The sequence below is a fragment of the Ictalurus furcatus genome, chromosome 19 (assembly GCF_023375685.1).
Source record: "Ictalurus furcatus strain D&B chromosome 19, Billie_1.0, whole genome shotgun sequence".
Classification (NCBI taxonomy): domain Eukaryota; kingdom Metazoa; phylum Chordata; class Actinopteri; order Siluriformes; family Ictaluridae; genus Ictalurus; species Ictalurus furcatus.
Genome location: NC_071273.1, coordinates 16,524,232 through 16,545,142, shown reverse-complemented (window position 1 = coordinate 16,545,142; position 20,911 = coordinate 16,524,232). Strand labels below are relative to the sequence as shown.

The window sequence follows — 20,911 nt, the reverse complement described above, 5'->3', positions numbered from 1 at the left end:
GCCCAGAGAAGTCAGAGGTGCTTCTGGACTGTGTTGATGTATGGCTTCTGCTTTGCATAGTAAAGCCTTAACTTGCATCTGTGGATACAGTAGCGAATGGTGTTGATTGACAAAGGTTTACCAAAGTATTCCCGAGCCCATGTCAGGATCTCCATTAAAGACTCATGACGGTTTTTAACACAGTGACGTCTGAGGGATCGGCAATCACATGCATTCAGAAGTGGTTTTCGGCATTTGTATAAATATAAGTCAAACTACATTTACAAATCACTCCTCTCTGTTTTTATTAGCATTTTCCATACTTGTCCCAACTTTTTCGGAATTGGGGTTTTATAAACCGTTAAAATGCCCAACATGTTGTACGTTAATAAATAAATAAATAAACTCTGCTTTTTACGTCGAGTCATAACACACCATCCTGGTCTGGATCATTTTGTGGGGGGTCTGTTATACCTGTACTTGTGGAACGTTTCTTAAATGCTTGTTAGTTCCTGTTAACACTTACATTATACCGTAGCAATCCATAAACAGTTGTTCCCTCACATTCTCTTGAAGTAAATAAGAATAAAATTGCAGCCTGTTACAGAGAGATCACAAAGTGCAATGTCCTCATGCCTTAGGCATTCCTGTAATGGAAAACGTAAAGAAACAGTTTCACCTATGAAGTGCTAACACTGGTGACTCCTTCCATAACTGTTAAATAAACACACAAACACAAAGAGTCTCAACAATGATGAGTTTCTCTTTGTTAAACAACAGGACATTTTAGAATTCACTTATTATTAGTCTTAGATTATGTAACCATACAAGTTTCTGTGAATTACAGAAAATCAAGACCTTCTGATCCCTATCCAGCATTTCAGCCTATATTGGCTCAGGGCCAGCACCATACCAATACTCAGTATGGGGTCCTTAATGAAAACAGCGGTTCTACTGTATGTGCTCGCGTGCAGTACTGCAGTGAGACAGTGATGGCACAACAGGAGCTGCAGCCCATTCATACTGTAAGCAAGACCATGTGTCCCAAACTGTGCCAGATCACCTCCATAGTGGACGTAGTCAGCAACTCTCCATCTCTGCAATGCACCTCTTAGTGCTTGGCCAGCGGCGGACTGATTCCGAGTCAGAGCAGCGCAAAATCCAGAGGCAATTAATCTTCCCTTCAGTCCACTGCAGCCGTCTACTTGTGGCAGTATGCCTTAGGGAATGAGTCGGTCCAGTGCAGGTATGCACCTATGCTAGTGCTACTGTACATCCAGTACTAACCATGTGGGCAGTGTTTGTGCTGTGTGATGCGTCATTTTGGCTGAAAACACAACGCTCTCAACATAACTCTCTCTGAATTCCCGGTGCAGCTGAAGAGACTCAGACCAGTCCTAAACCTGAACGACATCCAACTCTCAGCCTTCATAATCTAAAAGTCAATCTAGCGCTTTAGAACCATGAACAAATCCAGCATTAGTTGACATGATGACCAGAAAACATACTAAATATGCATAGCCGGTAATCGATGGTTTAGCAATTTTATGGCTCAACAAAGACATGGTTTATTTCTATTACAGGAGCTCGTGTGTTGACGCTGCACTAGCTGGTATTTATTTCCCTTACACTGAGCACACACAGTGACAGCTGCCATGCCATGAAGCACCTGAGAAATACAATACTACACCAGCAGAGAAGCCTCTAAACTGTACACGGTCAAAGGAGGAATGAATTGGATTATTTTATAGCATGTTTTCTCATGGAACGTTAATATATGTTGTCAAGTCATCATCCTGCTATCGGCTTACATCAAAGGTGCTGGCATTTCAGAGCCGATTAACGGATACCAGGCATTAAAAACCAACTGGCAATCCCAAAGCTTTAAGGTCGATTCTATCTACACAATGGAAATGCACAAAAACTTGCACGCAACACATTTTCGGTTAGCAAGACAGCAAGTGCTTATTGGCCTTTATTTTGAATTTGACTGGTCAGAAATTAACAATTTATGGGTTGTAATACAGGTGAGACCCTCTCCCAGTGATTGATACCAATGGTCCATTGGTAACACGCTTATATTTGTGGAAAGGTGGAAGGAAGGAAGGAAGGAAGGAAGGAAGGGTGGAAGGAAGTGTGGAAGGAAGGAAGAAAGGAAGGAAGGAAGGGTGGAAGGAAGAAAGGAAGGAAGGAAGGGTGGAAGGAAGGGTAGAAGGAAGGAAGGTAGGAAGGGTAGAAGGAAGGAAGGAAGGGTAGAAGGGATGGAAGGAAGGAAGGCAGGAAGGAATGGAAGGAAGGGTGGAAGGAAAGAAGGCAGGAAAGGAAGGAAGTAAGGAAAGGAAGGGTGGAAGGAAGGAAGAAAGGAAGGAAGGAAGGAAAGGAAGGAAGGGTGGAAGAAAGGAAGGAAGGAAGGCAGGAAGGGTGGAAGGAAGGAAAGGAAGGCAGGAAGGAAGGAAAGGAAGGCAGGAAGGGTGGAAGGAAGGGAAGGGTAGAAGGAAGGAAGGAAGGGTAGAAGGAAGGAAGGAAGGGAGGAAGGAAGGAATGGTTGAAGGAAGGAAGGTAGGAAGGGTAGAAGGAAGGAAGGAAGGGTAGAAGGGATGGAAGGAAGGAAGGAAGGGTAGAAGGGATGGAAGGAAGGAAGGCAGGAAGGAATGGAAGGAAGGGTGGAAGGAAAGAAGGCAGGAAAGGAATGAAGTAAGGAAAGGAAGGGTGGAAGGAAGGAAGAAAGGAAGGAAGGAAGGAAGGAAGGAAGGAAAGGAAGGAAGGGTGGAAGAAAGGAAGGAAGGAAGGCAGGAAGGGTGGAAGGAAGGAAAGGAAGGCAGGAAGGAAGGAAAGGAAGGCAGGAAGGGTGGAAGGAAGGGAAGGGTAGAAGGAAGGAAGGAAGGGTAGAAGGAAGGAAGGAAGGAAGGGAGGAAGGAAGGAATGGTTGAAGGAAGGAAGAAAGGAAGGAAGGAAAGGAAGGGTAGAAGGAAGGAAGGGTAGAAGGAAGGAAGCAAGGAAGGAAGGAAGGGTAGAAGGAAGGAACGAAGGGTGGAAGGAAGGAATGGTTGAAGGAAGGAAGAAAGGAAGGAAGGAAGGAAGGGTAGAAGGAAGGAAGGAAGGAAGGAAGGGTAGAAGGAAGGAAGGAAGGAAGGGTAGAAGAAGGATGGAAGGGTGGAAGGGATGGAAGGAAGGAAGGCAGGAAGGAATGGAAGGAAGGAAGGGTGGAAGGAAAGAAGGCAGGAAAGGAAGGAAGGAAGGAAGAGTGGAAGGAAGGAAGGAAGGAAGGAAAGGAAGGGTGGAAGGAAGGAAAGGAAGGCAGGAAGGAAAGGAAGGAAGGAAAGGAAGGCTGGAAGGAAAGAAAGAAAGAAAGAAAAAGCATGCAATATCAGTGAAAAAAAATGGAATTGTGTATCTGTCTCTGGAAAAAAGAGACAGAGACGTTGTGGGCAATTGTGTTACTAATTGTATTCAGATCCAGCCACCACAAAGACTCTCTAGGCATTCATTGAATTCTGGCTGCATTCTGGCTGCATTCTGGCTTGACAGTAGCAAGAAACTAAAAAGAAGCATAGTGAATCACATCATGATTCATCCACACGGACCCTTTATACCCAGGCCACAAGTGCTCTGTTAATCTGCCTCCGTCCCGATTTATAGTCAACAAACTATGCCAGGTGTTAAGATGCCAATACGGATGTGCTCTGTGTGGATGTACTCGACATCGAGTACTCAAGTAACATTAACCTCTTAAAGATCCAGTGTTCCCTGCAAAATCAAAAGACATACTCACTGGAAAAAACTCAGCCTGGAGGAGGGAAGCGAATTAAAGCATTGGCAGTCTTTCAACACAAGCACACAGATTTACACAACATAACCCACAACCTCCATCATACCATCAAGCATAATCAGAATCTCCATTCATTGTTGACGGATATAACAAAACAAAAAAAAAACCCACTCTCCTATGGTCTGATAATGCAGACCTGGTTATTACTCTCACAGTAATGACCATTCACTTCTCCAGCTGAGCAAAAGGAATTGTCCTGGTATGGACATCAGATTCTTAGTCTTCTCCTGCCACACTCTAAGCCTGTTAGGCCACTCTTAATGAGAGAAAGTGATTCAGCGCCACAGAAAAAAGCAGAAACGGCAGAAAAGGAAGCTATTAAATAACACTGAACTTGAAGACGTTCAGTTCATTTAGGGGAAAAAAAAAAAAAGAACACTAGATACTTTGCATTTGAAATCCCTTTAAACAAGTAAAAGAGTGAACATAAACAGTAGTACTACACTGAAGTCATGCTGTATAAACCGTAACTGCAAATCCTGAAGCGTTTCATTGTTCTTATACAACAGCGATTTGCTTACAATTACATTCCTTGATCACTAAAAGAGTCCGTTTTTAAATTACACTTACCAGAAAGACTGTGGACATCTGCAAAACAAGTTAGTTCCTGTTATCACTTCTAGCAGCTCTAATCAGTCATTCCCACATGGCTGCTCTTCTCTCTCCCTCTCTATTTTTGAAGTTAATTACAAAATAAAATGCAAAGTTCTCGGGCCTCTTCTGTCAGAATGGAGAACTCAAAAGCTCGGTTCTATAGCACAATGGATTATTTGAAGATTACACGAAGCGGCGTTGGGTTGTCAGCTTCACATCTACGCAGAACACACACACAAAGATCCAAACAAACAGCAACACGGATAATTAAAAATTACAGGCATAATTAATATGAACTGTATAGCCAGATTCTGCTGGGGTTGGGCTGACTTTGTATGCAATGTTTTGCTTAATCACCTCTAATTAAAAACAAACTAAAAGCCTGCTGAGTTTTTGGGTAATGACCGAGATCTACTGCAACTGTTTTATAGTAACTTTGGAAAGGATAATGAAGTAGCCTTCATGGCTAGGCCTGTCACGATGCATCATGATAATGATAATGATGAGTCTTTATTAGTCACATACATGTTACAGCACAGTGAAATTCTTTTCTTCGCATACCCCAGCATGTTAGGGAGTTGGGGTCAGAGCACAGGGTCAGCCATGATACGGCGCCCCTGGAGCAGAGAGGATTAAGGGCCTTGTTCAAGAGCACAACAGTGGCAGCTTGGCAGTGCTGGGGCTTGAACCCCCGACCTTCTGATCAGTAACACAGAGCCTTAACCACCAAGCCCAATTCCCACTGCTCCTACATGTCACGGGAGAGCGCGAACACAGATTATCAGAAATTATGCAGTCGAGATTCCCACATTTGGGGAATTCGCAAAGGTCAGCACAACCTGAGTGCAATGGCTGAGCCTCGCCTTGGGCGAACCACTTTCTTGATCATGATATTTCCCCTGCCAGGTACGTATCAGGTAAGTTATCGACTTATCATACAGTATATGGACGTGACCTCATCCTATACGCATGAGATTAATCAGACATTTACACAACTTAGCGTATTCACAACGTGACATACCATTCTACTTGGCGTCTTACTTAAGTTCAAGTTCTCTTGTGCATTCACGGCATTTAATGCAGAAGCGAGTTGTGATATTAGGTTTGTTTCCGTAACAACGCACTAAAACACAGACAATGACTAACTAAAGCATAAAGATTTCACAATATTGTATTACAGTAGTGTGCAAATTGAAATATTATTTCAGGAGATCAGGTTTTCACAACAAGGCCAGTTTTCACATGTTTTTGTTGATACATGTTTACATTCATTCACTTAGCAGACGCTTTTATCCCAAGCGACTTACAAATGAGGAAAAACAAGCAAAGCGATATATCAAGGGGAATATCATATAAACACACAATACAAGTAGTGCTACCATGCAAGATTTATAATTGAGTTCTAGAAAGGGGTTAGTTAGGTGTTCAAGGAAGAGGTGGGTCTTTAGCTGTTTTTTGAAGCTAGTGACGGATTCTGCAGTCCGGATTGTGCTTGGAAGTTCATTCCACCGCTGAGGGAAAGTTAGTGTGAAGGTTCTGGAAAGGGACCTTGAGCCACGCTGAGTAGACCGACTAAGCGTTTAAGCTAATATATAAATCGTGAATATTTGGGTTCTTTTTTTGCATTCTCATATCAACTGAAACGATGTTGACTAATATCCGCTGCCATTTCAGTCCGGATTAAATTAAATGACTAAATATGCCATAATGAAATATTGACTAAATTTAAAGGATATTTTCATCAAAGGTCAGAACCAATTTTTGGACATTCCATTTTCAATGTGTGAATATTCTTAGGAATTTTAAAGTTCATTGCTCTTTGAAAGGGTGTATCGTGCTATTATATCATCATTATATCAGTGGAATAAAGTGGTCTTAAAGTGACAATAATATTGTTTATCGCAATTATTTCTGAGATATGTAGTTATCATGACAGGCCTATTCATGGCTCCTGGAAAAGCAGGGAAAAGCACACGCACACCTGCTCATAATTCAGGGAAGGTTAAGTGCAAGGTTCATGAACACAAAAACAGGTCTTTAATCAAAAGCAGTCCAGAACTACTACATAGTCAAAATAACTTGTAACACTACATTTACTCTATTTTAAGCAACACCTGTTGTGTGGTTTTAGTGATGCTATGAACTAATGAAGGATATAGCCAGCACACAACAGGACATATCCATGCTTCCGTTACTTATAATTTGGATGGCGAGCAGCTATTCCTATGCTGTTTTAGAGCCCGGTAAACACTTAAAAACGCTTATACGGTATCAACTCCGTGATGCTTATGTCAGGATCAACACATTTCAGAAAGGAATTGCAGTGGAAACAGTATACACTATACTATACAGGAAGCACACCTGAGAGACTATATTCAGACATAAAGAAGGGATGTTTGGCGATTCTTTTGGGGGATTACTGTAGAGAAATTGAGCTTTTTCTATGGTACAGAAAACTACTTACATACACCAATTCCACTGATCTACCTCAACAGGCGTGAGGATCATCGTTTCTGGAAGACAAAATCTGACTAAAGACTATATATATATATATATATATATATATATATATATATATATATATATATATATATATATATATATATATATATATATATATATCTTTTAGAAATATAGCCAAGTACATTTTGACTAAGAGATTTCTAGGCTAGTCTGTGGTTTGTTTGGCACACTTTGTAGAATGTACTAGAAATTATTGTAATCACTTACTAAGCAGTTCGAACTGAGAACGTTCTCGAAACTGTAACAATGGGAGTGTCTGTCGGTGGAGCCAGAGGTTGAGTCGACTTCACAGTGTACGAGTTTACGCTGCTGCAGACAAAAAACGCACACGGCAAAAGAACTGTGGTCATTAGTTGCATTAGTTAGGTGCTCACACCCAACGCTCTTACAGCGTCAGTACTTGTTTTTTTGTTTTTTTTTAATCTCAGAGTGTGAGACCTCTGCTACAACACTTGGCTAAACGACACCAATAAGAGGATGGCATAGGGTGACATGAAACTCACGGGACAGCTACAAATACGGTAGTGGCAATGGCAAGACATAAAAGAAATTTGTTAATGGACAGGAAAACAGCCTCATTACCTCTCTGAAGTATGTTTCTATTCATTTTGTGCAGGAGCCTGGATCGTGCTGACTGATGACGTAGTAATTTACTTTAATCGCAAGTCGACCATTATAGAATATTCGTTATGTAATGACTAGTAATAATCTTAATAGACTGCTGTAAACACACAGTGTAACACCAGCTTTAGTTATTTAGGGGTTAGTTGGATTATACTGGAAAATCCCAGAAGCTGTTTGAAGAGCCCTCTTAATTGATAGGGTAAATAAAGGAAAATTTCTGCTTAAATAATCCATTGTTGGCAGTGCATGACCCCCCGCCCCCTACCCCCGCTCCTACCCTACACAACGAATCTGAAACTGCAGAGCATTACTCAACATCTGTGACAGAAATATACGAGTCATAATCAGCCAAGACATACGTTGAAGGGGCCTGGATTGCAGTGAAGAAAATCTTTAGTGGGAAAATATCATTAAAACACACCCAGTGCCATTTTCACTAGCTCATTCGTGCTCAGCTTAACAACTGCTTTCCTGCCCAGTGTGCTTAAAATCTCAATTTCATTGAAATGAACTGGAGTAGAAAAACTGGAAGGGCTAAAGAGAGAAAACAAGAAAGTGAAATAAGCCACGAGAAAAAGAAGAAGAGCAAATTCATCAAGATAGTAATTGCATTATGGTTGGATAGACACTCGAGCAATAATGTTACTGACGGAGTCTCTCTCTTTGACTTTTAATGCTCTGGAATGAGCATTATTATTAAGCAGAAATCATTAGAAGCAAGTCTGCGGATTAAAAATGTTGCGTTTCAGTTTAGAAAACCTTTTTTCTCTCTCTACACAGACTTGGAGACAGGCCTGGGGAATAGATGTAAATTTGACATATAATTAATAGAGTCCACCCAAAAAGATTTTAGCATAATATAACACATCAGTACTCCACTGAGGTCCCCTGTGGTGATGTTTTAAACGCGGGTAATTCGCAAGAAGCGTAATGCTGGACTTAAAAAACTTAAATTGTTTACAATGCTACTGAACATCACTGGAATTGAGCAGGGTAAACCCGAGGCCTCAGAGCAAACGCTCAGCTCTTCTGGGCTGAGATGTGCTCGTTAATCTAAACCAGTCTAAGGTTTTGCACTGTAATAACTATCACAATAAATCATTTGTTGCCTGCTGATCTTTATAGGTCAATGGATGCAGTGGGAGCATCAGTGGCAAAGGTTAAAGGCAGATGAGGATGCTACACAGCAAAAAGAGTACCTGCAGCTACAGACAGGGAGACAGCTGAAGTAAAATCCTAGTGCTTGCTAATAGCAACATCAGCTCTTCAGCTTGACACTGACATTTCATACTTGGTGTCAGATTACATATAGCATGCCTGTGCTGCTCAGAGAGCGTTCACTTTATCAGAGACAGGAGTCAAACTCTAAAGGTTGGCTAAGATGACACAACAACTCCTATATCAGTCAAACTCTGGTTAGAGAGACAGCTAGACTAATCGCTAATCCCCCCCCCCAACCACAACTGAGCAGTCCAAGTCCTCTGAAAGGCAAGAAAATGTGTAAATAATAATAATAATAATAATAATAATAATAATAATAAAAGCTGCAAGCAGCATTTTCGGGGGCCAGGCACCCAGATTTGTGAGTTACACATTCACAGACACGCTACAATTGTTGCATAAGCAAAAAGGAAAACAGAGTTATAACTATAGGCAAAGGGATTGAAGAATGATTTGCATTTTCATGCATTTGCCAGTTTGTTATGGGAGATCAGTTTTGAATATCAGAGTTCCTTTGATAATTTTTCTTTATTTCTTTAGACAGGTCTCAAGACGATGTGAGGAAAATTCGGTGTTGATTGGACATAATTTGTAGGAGGAGTAGCGAAAAACACCGTTTTTGACAAAGTCCAAGATGGTCAACAGGAAGTACACTTGAATATCAGATGTTGGTGTTCATTCATTTCAGCATACTCCAGGGAATTCGAGGAAAAAGAACTCTGCATTTAGCACAAACGCTTTGAATGATATAAGGAAAAAGTGAAAGTTGTTCTTGACTACAAGGTGGCGCAGTCACGAAACTGTTTAACAGCAAACTAGGTTGTCAGTGCAGTGCTTGTGTCCTCTGTCTCCATATGATACGTGTTTTTCTTTTAATGTTTCGGTAGAGAACACTGCACACGACCTGAGACTTCTTATCAACTTTTGAAGACTGAGGTGACTGGAGGCATTACTGGTGGATAACTTTGGACGGGGTGCATTGTGCAATATGGCACAGTGTGAGCAGATTGGTGATCTGGTTCCCCTGCATGTCTGAACAGCTAAGTGACTGTATATACTGAAATGAAGACAGAAGACCCAACATTTTGCAGAATTTCTGCCAACATGCATTGAAGCGGTTCATTTGGCTTGTGGTGGCCCAACACCTTACTAACACACTTTGGTTTTTCCCTTATATCCATATAATCCAATGACAAGAGTAGTCTAACAAAGAAATCTAGGAAATGTGTGCTTCATTAGACTTGTGTCAGCCATATAAAAGTCGGAAATGAAAATCGGAATAGTATTTCCTCTGGGTACTCTGGTTTCCTCCCCCAGTCCAAAGGACATGCGTTGTAGGCTGACTGGCATTTTCAAACTGTCCATAATGTGTGAAAGTGTGTGCAATTTGTGTGCCTTGCGATGGATTGGCACCCTGTCCAGGGTGTCCCCCGCCTTGTGCCCCGAGTTCCCTGGGACAGGCTCCAGACTCCCCTGCAACCCTGTTTAGGATAAACGGTACAATAAATGGATGGATGGATGGATGGAATATGATTGGAACAGTGAATTATTGTGAATATCAGTGTTGGTTATGAATGTGACTAACGATTAGAACGCATAATATGCATCACTCCACTGAATTTCATTACTTTGTAGAGTACACAATGTGTGCCAATATGCCGACACAAATTCCCAAACACAAATAGAAGCATTAGCTCCTCCTCAAACGTAGAACTCATTCCTTTTCATCATCCACTTATGCTCCAAGTATGGGTGCTGCAGTGAGTCTTTATTAGTTATGATCGCTCATAATCCAGACTGAAATAGCAACTCAAAAGGCAAATCTGGATCCATTCCTCTGACAATAATTTTCCAATTAATTTGTCATTTAGTCGATATCATAACCGGCAAACCTTAAAGCTGCTGTTCAAATGAAAATGATTCTAGCGAGACTGAACATAGAGATGCTTATTTCTCCATCAAACACTACTGAGATTAGAAATAGTAGCAAGTAACAGAGGTACACAGGATTTAACACATATCTTGTGACTTCTACAGTGGCAGTTTAAATAAACTATTGACTTCAGGGGGTTGGGAGGGCTGGTTGGTGAGAATGACTAAAATGTCTTATGACAGTGAAGAGCTATTCACTAGATTTAACATTCAACACCTCTGAATTTGGGCTTAGAAAAAGAGTGATTAATACTGCGCTATTTGTTTTTTATCCAAAAGAAAGAGTGCAAGTGACAGAAAGCAAGAGCTTGCGAGTTGTATCAAAAAAATAGAGAGAGCGCTGAATAGAGAACAGAGAGTGGATGTGAAGGCAGCTACCATCTAATCACATCACATTTGATGGATTGTACTGATAGCAAAGTTGAAAACAATTGAGTGGGAGCAAGGTAGAGGAGGGAAGAGAATGAAGGGAAAGGCTTGATACAGCGAGGTCGAGAGAGAAAGAGAAAGAGAGAGACAGAGAGAAAGAGAGAGAGAGCACGCGAGAGAGAGAGATAGAGCGCAAGAGATCGAGAGCGCAACAGAGAGAGCACGAGAAAGTGAGAGAGAGCGAGAGAGAGAGAGAGAAATAGACAGATGGAGGAAGTGAGGGGAGAGAGAGTGCCTCGGCATACAAGCCCGATGCTGCAGATAGTCCCTGCAGTGCTTTTTGTGCCCATCAGGCCAGCAGCAAGCGCAGCCATTAGAGAAGAGGCCCAGGCCATGATGAAAGCTCGGATAAAGATAAAGATGCAGATCCACATCTAAGCAAGTCATACAGGAATAAATTCCAGAAGAGGAGTATACAAGAGGGCGGCACGGTGGTTAGCACCTCCGAGGTTAGGAGATCAAATCCCGCCTCCGCCCTTTGTGCGTAGAGTTTGCATGTTCTCCCCATGCTTTGGGGTTTCCTCCGGGTACTCTGGTTTCCTCCCCAGTCCAAAGACATGCGCTGTAGCCTGATTGGCATTTCCAAATTGTCCGTAGTGTGTGAATGTGGGTGTGATTGTGCCCTTTGATGGGTTGACGTCCCGTACAGTGTCCCACCCAGCTTGTGCCCCAGGCCTATCCTCGGGATAGGCTCCAGGCTCCCCTGTGAAATGGGAAATGGATGGATAGAGTAAACAAGAAGTTCAGAAGAAGCTTTATTTTATCAGGAAAAGCGTATTAGATGTGAAAGTCAAGAGAAAATCCATCACATTTCAGCATGGAATCATTTATTACATCTTCTCAAGAAGTGAAAAGCAGCACTCGTTTCAAGACAGCCACGTCATGCTGATTCTCACCTAGTGATTTCTTTTTTAAAATCTATTATTCTCTTTTCTATAAGAACATTTATTAAAATGTCAAATGCGACCCAAGCTTACGTATTCTCCATCTCCATTTCTCGCCATTGCATACGTTCATTCTGTGAGACAGGTGAGGAATATGAATGCATTCAGCTCAAGCCCACAGAGCCTTTAACAACATTTCATGTTTCTCGAAAGCTGAAATCAGATGTTTTCGATTCCAACAGGCTAAACAATACAACCCGATGGATGGTTCATCCGGTAAAGACACACACACACACACACACACACACACACACACACACAAAAGACAATTTCCCAGACGGCCTTTATGACCGCAATAAAGAATCTGAGACGTGAGTTAATCGGTTTAATTTAATCCTGCAGCTAGTGATCAACAACAGCTTTCGAGAATGCTCATCAATGTACAGTTAACTCCACTCCTCCCAAATAGGAAGCTTATTGGACTGATTTAGCGCAGGAGAAGTGAGATTCTCGCAGGCCAGACACTCAGCTGTCACCTGTGATTAATGCTCGATGCCTTCGTTAATGGCACAAACACAACAGGATCAGAATTCATCAAAGCCTACAAGACTGAGGGCTCTATTGCACATGCAGGGGGAATTGGGATGGTAGTCAGCTTCATCACATCTGCAACACAGGAAAGTGCCCCAAATAATACCCCAAAGCACAAAGGCAGATGAATGAAAGCGGTGAAGATCGATTAGTTTACATCAGCGTGCAAGTGCGTGTCACCGATGCCAATGCAGGCGTCATCCATGGCTCTTTCACTCGACGGTGCAGAATACAACAGGTAATAAATCAAGGATCGTAAACTCTTCAAGCACATATAGATTCGCCGATAAGAGCTGTAATATTCTCATATTACTTCCACAAGATCATCCTGAATGTGTGATCAGCACTTCTGCTGACAGCGGTAACACGCAACAAGAGTCGAGGATCATTAAATCCCTTTTTCTCCTGCAGATGGGTTTATAATCCACGCTTTTAGTTGTACAGAAACCTAATTGACCAGGTTACAAAGTGGAATCATGAATGAAAAACTCTGTCCTAGATGAGTCGAAGCGCGTGAAAATTTCCTCCGAACAGGAGATAAACATCCTGCGCCGAGCAACGAATTCTTATCGAAGGCTGTAAAACACAATACGCTACGTGATCATATAGCCTACGTGTTTGTTTTCCCTTCGTATTAACGCACTAAACGAGCCAACAATCTCGCCATCCGTTAGAGTCTGGTAAGAAAAGACGAGCTGAGGATCTGTGAAGAGACATTTCTAATGCGCAAAGCGACAGGTGGGATTTAAAGACATTATCTCTCCATTATCACCTACTAACTTCATACAGCTCGTTAAAAATCCTCCGTCAAGGTTCAAAGAGATGCCAGCGTGTCAACCCTACACCCTTCCCTATAAACGTTGATTCAGAGCATCTCTCTGATTAATTGTTAATCGGTTTAGAGGGACCGGTGATGTATTGTGACCGTCTGGTCTCGTCTAAATTAGAAAGGCTCGCGTCTTTTCTTACAGATAGGGCTGCAAATCTTCCACTGCGGAGAAAGCATGTCAGTAGATGTTCTAGTGAAGCTGACCGGGCAGGTCTTCAGTAGAATGACTGGCGTTTTCTTCTAGAAAACGAAACACTACCGTCCTACCAGGTGATCTGTTGGATCAGTATCAGACGGGATATGATCCATTTCCACTGAAGTACTTCGTTTGTTTAAAATGATGTTTAAAAGACCTAAAACCTATCTTGCACCTAACACAACTTGTTTTCAAGCACATTGCTACCGTAATGACCGATATTTTCCATAACTTCCCAACAGAAGCTTGCAGAGATGTAGCCGAGATCAGCCGCTACGCCGAGCTCGGACACTGCGTCAAAATTAGACAGCTGTTGGCTGGTGAAAGCTGGTGAGCTTGATTCATAACAGATCATATAAATTTAGTTAGACGATGAGGTTCGGAAGCAACACTGCCGAACAAAAACTCGACAACATGAGAAAGAAACCTTGCCTCAAAAGAGCAACCATCATCGTCTAGTGGACCGGATAGTAGGATAATAAATCATTACAGCTGTAGTGGAGTACAGGCAAGAGTCCTGGGATGAACATTTACAGAAGCTATACATGAAAAAATATAGGATGTCTTTCTTTTTTTTTTGTTGTTGTTGCCTGAACAACATAACCTAACTAGAGCTAAATTCACAAATCCGGCATGGAAGCACCGTACTCGACATAAGCAATAGACATCCATGTAACAAGAGAACAAATAAACAAACAAAATGGAGGACTTAAGTATCGGCTTTGAAATGTAGCAGGAGTCACTGGTGAGAGCTATTCGTGAATCATTGAGCTCAGCTATTATATTAAGCTGCAAATGAGGATAACACTTACACCTCACATATGGTGAAGTAAATAAACAAAGGCTAAAAAGCCATCTGGCTCCTCCTCTTTATCCTGTGTGCTCTGCTCTACTGTTGCTCATCTCCAGATTTACGAGTGAGCACACCCTGTCTGCCTCCCCTATTGTCATGATGAAATGGAACATTTTTCAAAATGAACAAGTATAGACCTCCTGCAAGTTGGAATGAAGGGGGCTACAGCGAGCCTAAGAGTAGACGGATGAGTCCCATCAGAGAGCAAACGGCTGCATCCCACACGAGTACGAGTTTGATAAATGTACAGAAATAGGCAGGCTACAACCTCGTCGTGAATTATGCATGAGCCCGTTATAAATGATGCAGAGGGGCAGTTCTAGCACAGGCAAGAGTAAGAGGTGGAAGCAAATGTGACATCATTATCATCGTTTCATTATTTATTTATTTTTTACTAACAAGTTAATTAGTATCTGGTCTCTCCACATGCATCAGGCTGCACATATCTAGAGCTGTACCTTAACGTTTTTCAAAAGCACCGCTTCCATTTGAGAGACCGATTACACCTACAAACCAACAGCCTTCAGTCCGACCCAGCAGGGAAGATCTTTTAAATAAATAAATAAATAAATAAAATAATAAAATAAAATAAAAATGACACACTGCATCTGTAGAAAAGCAGAAAAGAAAAATTCAGCATGGCATTTATTCTTGCATTTTATGTGCCAGAGCCCTGCTGGGATAATTGGATGTCTAATTTTATGTCTCAGAGCTTTTGAAAAAGCATATCAAAGTGAATGATTGACTAAATGCAGACACACAACAGCAACCCTAGAGAGATTAAGTTGCTGCCTCAGGCAAAATCAAAGTCGTAACCGTGCTCTAATAAATACTTCTATTTAATTAAGATTTCCATGGAAATGAAACCGTTCGTGATAGAAAAGAAAACATCACAGTCTTACAAACGAATCAAAAAAAAAAAAAAACACGCAAATCTGAGCCATTGTTCGTGAAGAAAGTGCTTTTACCTCAGACAGTGACGGCCACATCAATGCACCGCAGGGTGATGAACATGTACATCATTTATTGACTATCTTACAGACTGTTACTCATTAACTTGTCAGAGCCTGACGCTCGTCACAATACTCCTACGTTCTCCAGGATGGAAACCACACACACCCACGTCACAATTTCAGGAAAGTTTTGATTCTGGGGGAAAAAAGATCCAACCCTGGCTGATGTTCCTTGTGAAAACCTTCTCCCAGCTAACACCTGCACTTGCTTACAAGCATCCCCACTCTCAATCTGTCCTCGTCAGAGGTGAGGAATGTAGATGACAGGCCTTTCCTCAATCCTCCAGTCATTCCCTATTCCACCCCAGGGATGTTGGAGTGAAGCCTCGACACAGGTTAAACACGGCCAATTTCTCAACTCTTGAGCAGTTACATCGGCAGTGGAAGCAGACCTGCGCATTACTGATGATTCCACACCACCATTCATCCTCACGCCCTGTTCAAGAAAGCATTTTCTACCAGGTGTGATGTAAAGGCAAAACTAATATTACACCGTTCATCTATGGAGACACTGCCTGAGTGTGATGCAGATTACTTCATGCTCTACAGATTGTAGCGCCTTCACTTCAGTGTCAATTCAAACATATCACATATTAATCTGACATGATTATCAACAGAATTAAAAAAAAAAGAAATAAAAAGGCAGACAAATTGATCATCCATCCATCCATCCATCCATCCATCCATCCATTTTCCACACCACTTATCCCACACAGAGTCACGGGGGAGCGTGGAGCCTATCCCAGGGAGCTCAGGACACACATCCTGGACGGGGTGCCAACCCAGCAAGGCACAAATCACACACACTCACACACTACAAACAATTTGTAAATGCCAGTCTGCCCACAATGCATGTCTTTGGACTGGGAAAGGAAACCAGAGTACCCGGAGGAAACCTCCAAGCACAGGGAGAACATGCAAACTCCACGCACACAGAGCGAGGCAGGATTCGAACCCACAACCCCAGAGGCAGACATGCTAACCACCAAGCCAGCGTGCTGCTCATTCGTGCAATTATCCAAACAGACAATAATGTAGGAGCAGGTCAAGAGCTTCTGTTAATATTCACATCAAACATCCGAATGTGGAAAAATGTGATCTCAGTGACTTTGGCCTTGGCATGGTTTGTTGGTTTGAGCATTTCAGAAACTACTGATCTGGGATTTTCAAACACAACAGACTCTAGAGTTTACACAGAATGGTACATAAAAATATATATATATAAAAAAAACAGTTCAGAGATTAATCTCAGGACTAGTTTGAACAAACAGGAAGGTTAGAGTAACTCGAACAACCACTCTTTACAACTGTGTTGAGCAGAAAAGCATCTCAAGCAGAACACGCAGAACCTAAAGGCATATTTACACTTATGGCATTTGGCAGATGCCCTTTTCTAGAGTGAGTTACATTTCTATCATTCATACAACTGAGCAGTTCAGGCTTAAAGGCATTGCTCAAGGGATTTGAGCTCATGACCTTCCGATCAGTAGTCCAACATCTTAACCAATGAGCTACCACTACCCTCAGGTGGGCGACATCAGCAGAAGACCACATCAGGTTCCAATCCAGTCAGCCAAGAACAGGAATCTGAGGCTACAGCGGGCACAGGCTCACTGTCACAAACAGTTAAAGGTTGGGAAAAAAAAACCCAAAAAAAAAACAGGTGATGCATTTCCAATCTTGGATGCCAGTTTCTCTGAGCCTTAATTTCTTCACAAACTGACAGCATTGTCTTATGGATATTAGTTATTTACCTGTGCAACATTCTTCTTTGCACAATATTTTATGTATATATATTATATATAACATTACAGTGTAATAGCTGTATATAGGGTATATAGTATCCACATGTGTTCATAGCAAATTGTCTGCCTAATGTTCAGCAACAGAGTGAAATTCCTTATAAACTCGTGTATGTGGATAATAAACCATGATCCTGATTCTGCTTAAAGCCTCCTATACTGTTGCTGATTATAATTTGATTCAAGAGATATAAAGCAAACAGCTAGTACTACAGAACACTTCTGACAATTCTACATCTACTGTATTCACATGGTGATGACAGAGGAGACGAAATCACATTACATTTATTCATTTAGCAGACGCTTTTATCCAAAGCGACCTACAAATGAGAAAATACAAGCAAAGAGATATATCAAGTGGAGAACAATGCAAGTAGTGCTAGCATATAAGATTTATAATTGAGTTCTAGAGAAGCAAAGTGCGCAGAGTAGAGATGGGGTTTTCTTTGTTTGTTTGTTTGTTTAATAATGTGGGATTGGCATTTTAAGTGTTCATGGAAGAGGTGGGTCTTTAGCTGTTTTTTGAAGATGGTGACGGTTTCTGCGGTCTGGATTGAGGTTGGAAGTTCATTCCACCACTGAGGGACGGTTAGTGTGAAGGTTCTGGAAAGGACCCTGAGCCACGCGGAGAAGGCACTACTAAGCGTTTGTCATTAACCGATAGCAGATTGCGTGAGGGAACGAAAAACATCAAAGAGAGAGTTGCGGTAGGAGGGTGCTGTTCCAGACAAGGTCTTGTAGGTGAGCATCAAGGCCTTGAATTTGATGCGGGCAGCTACAGGAATCCAGTGGAGGGAGATGAAGAGGGGTGTGACGTGGGTTCTCTTGGGCTGGTTGAATACGAGGCATGCTGCTGCATTCTGAATCATCTGAAGGGGTTTGATGGAGCTGGCCGGGACGCCCGAGAGTAGTGCGGTGCAGTAGTCCAGTTTTGAGAAGACAAGAGCCTGGACTTGTATCTGAGTAGCCTGTTCGGTGAGGTAGGGTCTGATTTTCTTGATGTTGTACAGGATGAACCTACAGGACCATACAGTCAGCCCAAGATTCCTGGATGTCCTGGTTGGCTTGAGTGTGGTAACATTATTTTATTGTGCCTCTCACCACCTGTTATAGACTTGCTCTTATTTATTTCAAAATTCCTAATTTTTTTATTTCAGATTTCACGTATTTGGGGGATGCACCAAAATGATGACACTTTCAGTTTTCTGAAGAATAAAAACGCCTGGAAAATTAAACTGTTCCACACAAGGACGTTTTTCCCCACTACCAGTTTGATACACCAGCTGAAAGTAAGGCATCCTGTGCACAATGCAGGCCATGTATAAAAAGCTTTCTACTTCATGGTATTTGTTTCATTTATTGTCAGCTTTGCATTATGGAGTACTATCTTATGGAAAGAAGTGACGTGCCAATAATTTTTACCTTGCCCTTCATGAGATATGCAATACGGAGAATTCATGCTTTTCAATTCTCAGAATAAAAGCGCCATAAATGATTAATATTTAACAGTACAAAAAGCTAATAATAAAAAAAAGAAGTATTCGATGGTTGGTTTTTCAGTCCAGAATGCCTTGAATTTCAGTCTTGCCTAAGTTTTATCCATTTCATTGCATCATGAAAAAGATCATATAACCGACCAATTAAACAATCCTGCTATAACACCACTAGGAAGAAAGGTGACTGTAAATGTAAAAATGTTTGACACTGCACATAGGTATATATTTGTAAGCTTTCATATGTGGCATGATCTGATATTAACAATAAAACTAGCTAGCTAGATGGCTTGCCTGTGTGTAAGCTACATCCATGTAATTAATGAGTGTAAATGCCGCCGTTTCAATAGAGATTTTATAATGAAACAGTTCTCAGTAATCCACAGGTCAAAGTCGAAATACTGAAATGGAAATATTGACTGGCAGACACTATTCCACGCGAAGGGGTAATCAAGAGTGAAGACACTCTTAAAGAAATCATAGCTAGAGATCGCTTCATATTCTTGGGATGGATCATGTACAACATTACAAGCAGGAGGGGAATGGCAGGACTCTTAAGAAAATTCATCAGCTTAGGTGTTTTCCTGTTTCCATGGGTCTGCCTTTCAGGCAACTAGCTTTGCTTCTTGACCCACCTGGAGGCCGTAGAACACCAGCCAAGAGGGCACTTGTAAAGTCCGTGGGCAAAAGGGCAGAGGCTTAAGCCCACCCCAGGGTCCATCTGTGCATGTAGCAGCGTGGAAGAATGCAGCAGATGAAGAAATGGGTGCATTATGAGGGTGCTTTAGACGAGATCAAAAGAGCTAGACAGAGCCCTGTTGTGTTTCAACAAGGCATTCGGGATAGTTTGAGAGTGGCATGCTTTTCAAATACATGAGGGAGGAGTGATCTCTCTCTCACACACACACACACACGGTTAACGTAAGGCGAGAGAAAATGTCAACACTCTGAGGAACAGCATGTGAGCACTGAGGCTGAACGTGTCCACGTGAGGCGTGCACAGGACACTATTTACGACCAACATGACATTAAACTCGCTCTCAATCGATACAAATAAACGCTAACCGATGCACACTATTTATCAGAGCAAGCACTTCTGGCGACAACACACACATACACGCAACTTCTAACCTCCAGTAACCTGGTCACACTCCATAGCCTTCCCAAAGTCAGCAAAGTCAGCCTCCTCTGCGTCAACGCTAGCTCGAGCCTAATGATTCACAGTGAAGGTAAAACAATGAAAAGTCTCGTCTGGCTCCTGATCGCCGGCACAGTTAAAGCACTTACTGTGCAGGTGCTCGGAAGCGTAGTAGTACACATCCTCGTAGCCCTCGTGATAATCCTCTTCGGGCCGGTACTTTTTCCCCTTGCGTCTCCGGGACCGGCGGATCTGCTTAACGAAGCCGAGGAAGCGATCCATGGTTGCGAAATCCGGATGCGGACGCTGTACTTTGGTTGCTGCAGCAGCAGCAGCGATGTTGCACGTGTGTATGTGCTTCACAAAGAGCTGAGGAGAGCTTCCCCCAGGGAGACGGAGAAAGAGGTAGGGAGCGGTGAAAGAAGGAGAAGAGGAGGGGGTAGCTTTTAGTCCTCCGGGACGGAGGAAGCCGGGTCAAATATCAGCTCCGGAGCACTTGTGAAGACCTGATCATCTCCTACGAGAGGAAAGCAGCAGTGCAGCTCCGCTCTCAGCCCAGCCTTCAGTCGCCACTCTCAGCTGAGCATGTGGGTGAGTGCCAAAGAGGCTGTGCGCATTGTGGAGAATATGGAAAGAGGGAGGGCGGGGTAAAAACACACACACACACACACACACACACACACACACACACACACACACACACACACACACAGGCTTGCTCCTCACCCTTCTTCCTGTGAGAGAGGATCCTGAGACAAAGAGGTAAAGTTCAAAGGACCTGGCAAGCCAGCGAGGAATCCCATGGTTGGGAGTGTTTACCGTTCCGGTGTCGGTATCCCAGCATCCCCTCCTCCACCTTCTGTTCATTCATTACCAAGAAGTGCTGGTAAGGTGTACGAGAGTGTGAGTGACACTGCATAAGCCTGCTCAAATTATTTATAATAGGCATTCAAGCCTGGGAATGGGGGAAATCAACAGATT

General features: G+C 42.4%; 1 protein-coding gene and 1 pseudogene across 1 annotated transcript in view; both read right to left on the bottom strand.

Moving 5' to 3' along the window:
- grip1 (glutamate receptor interacting protein 1) overlaps positions 1-20,911 on the bottom strand; it is a 305,869-nt gene that overhangs the window by 150,668 nt on the left and 134,290 nt on the right. The window lies entirely within an intron of this gene.
- On the bottom strand, positions 5,164-5,316 carry LOC128623762 (uncharacterized; annotated as a pseudogene).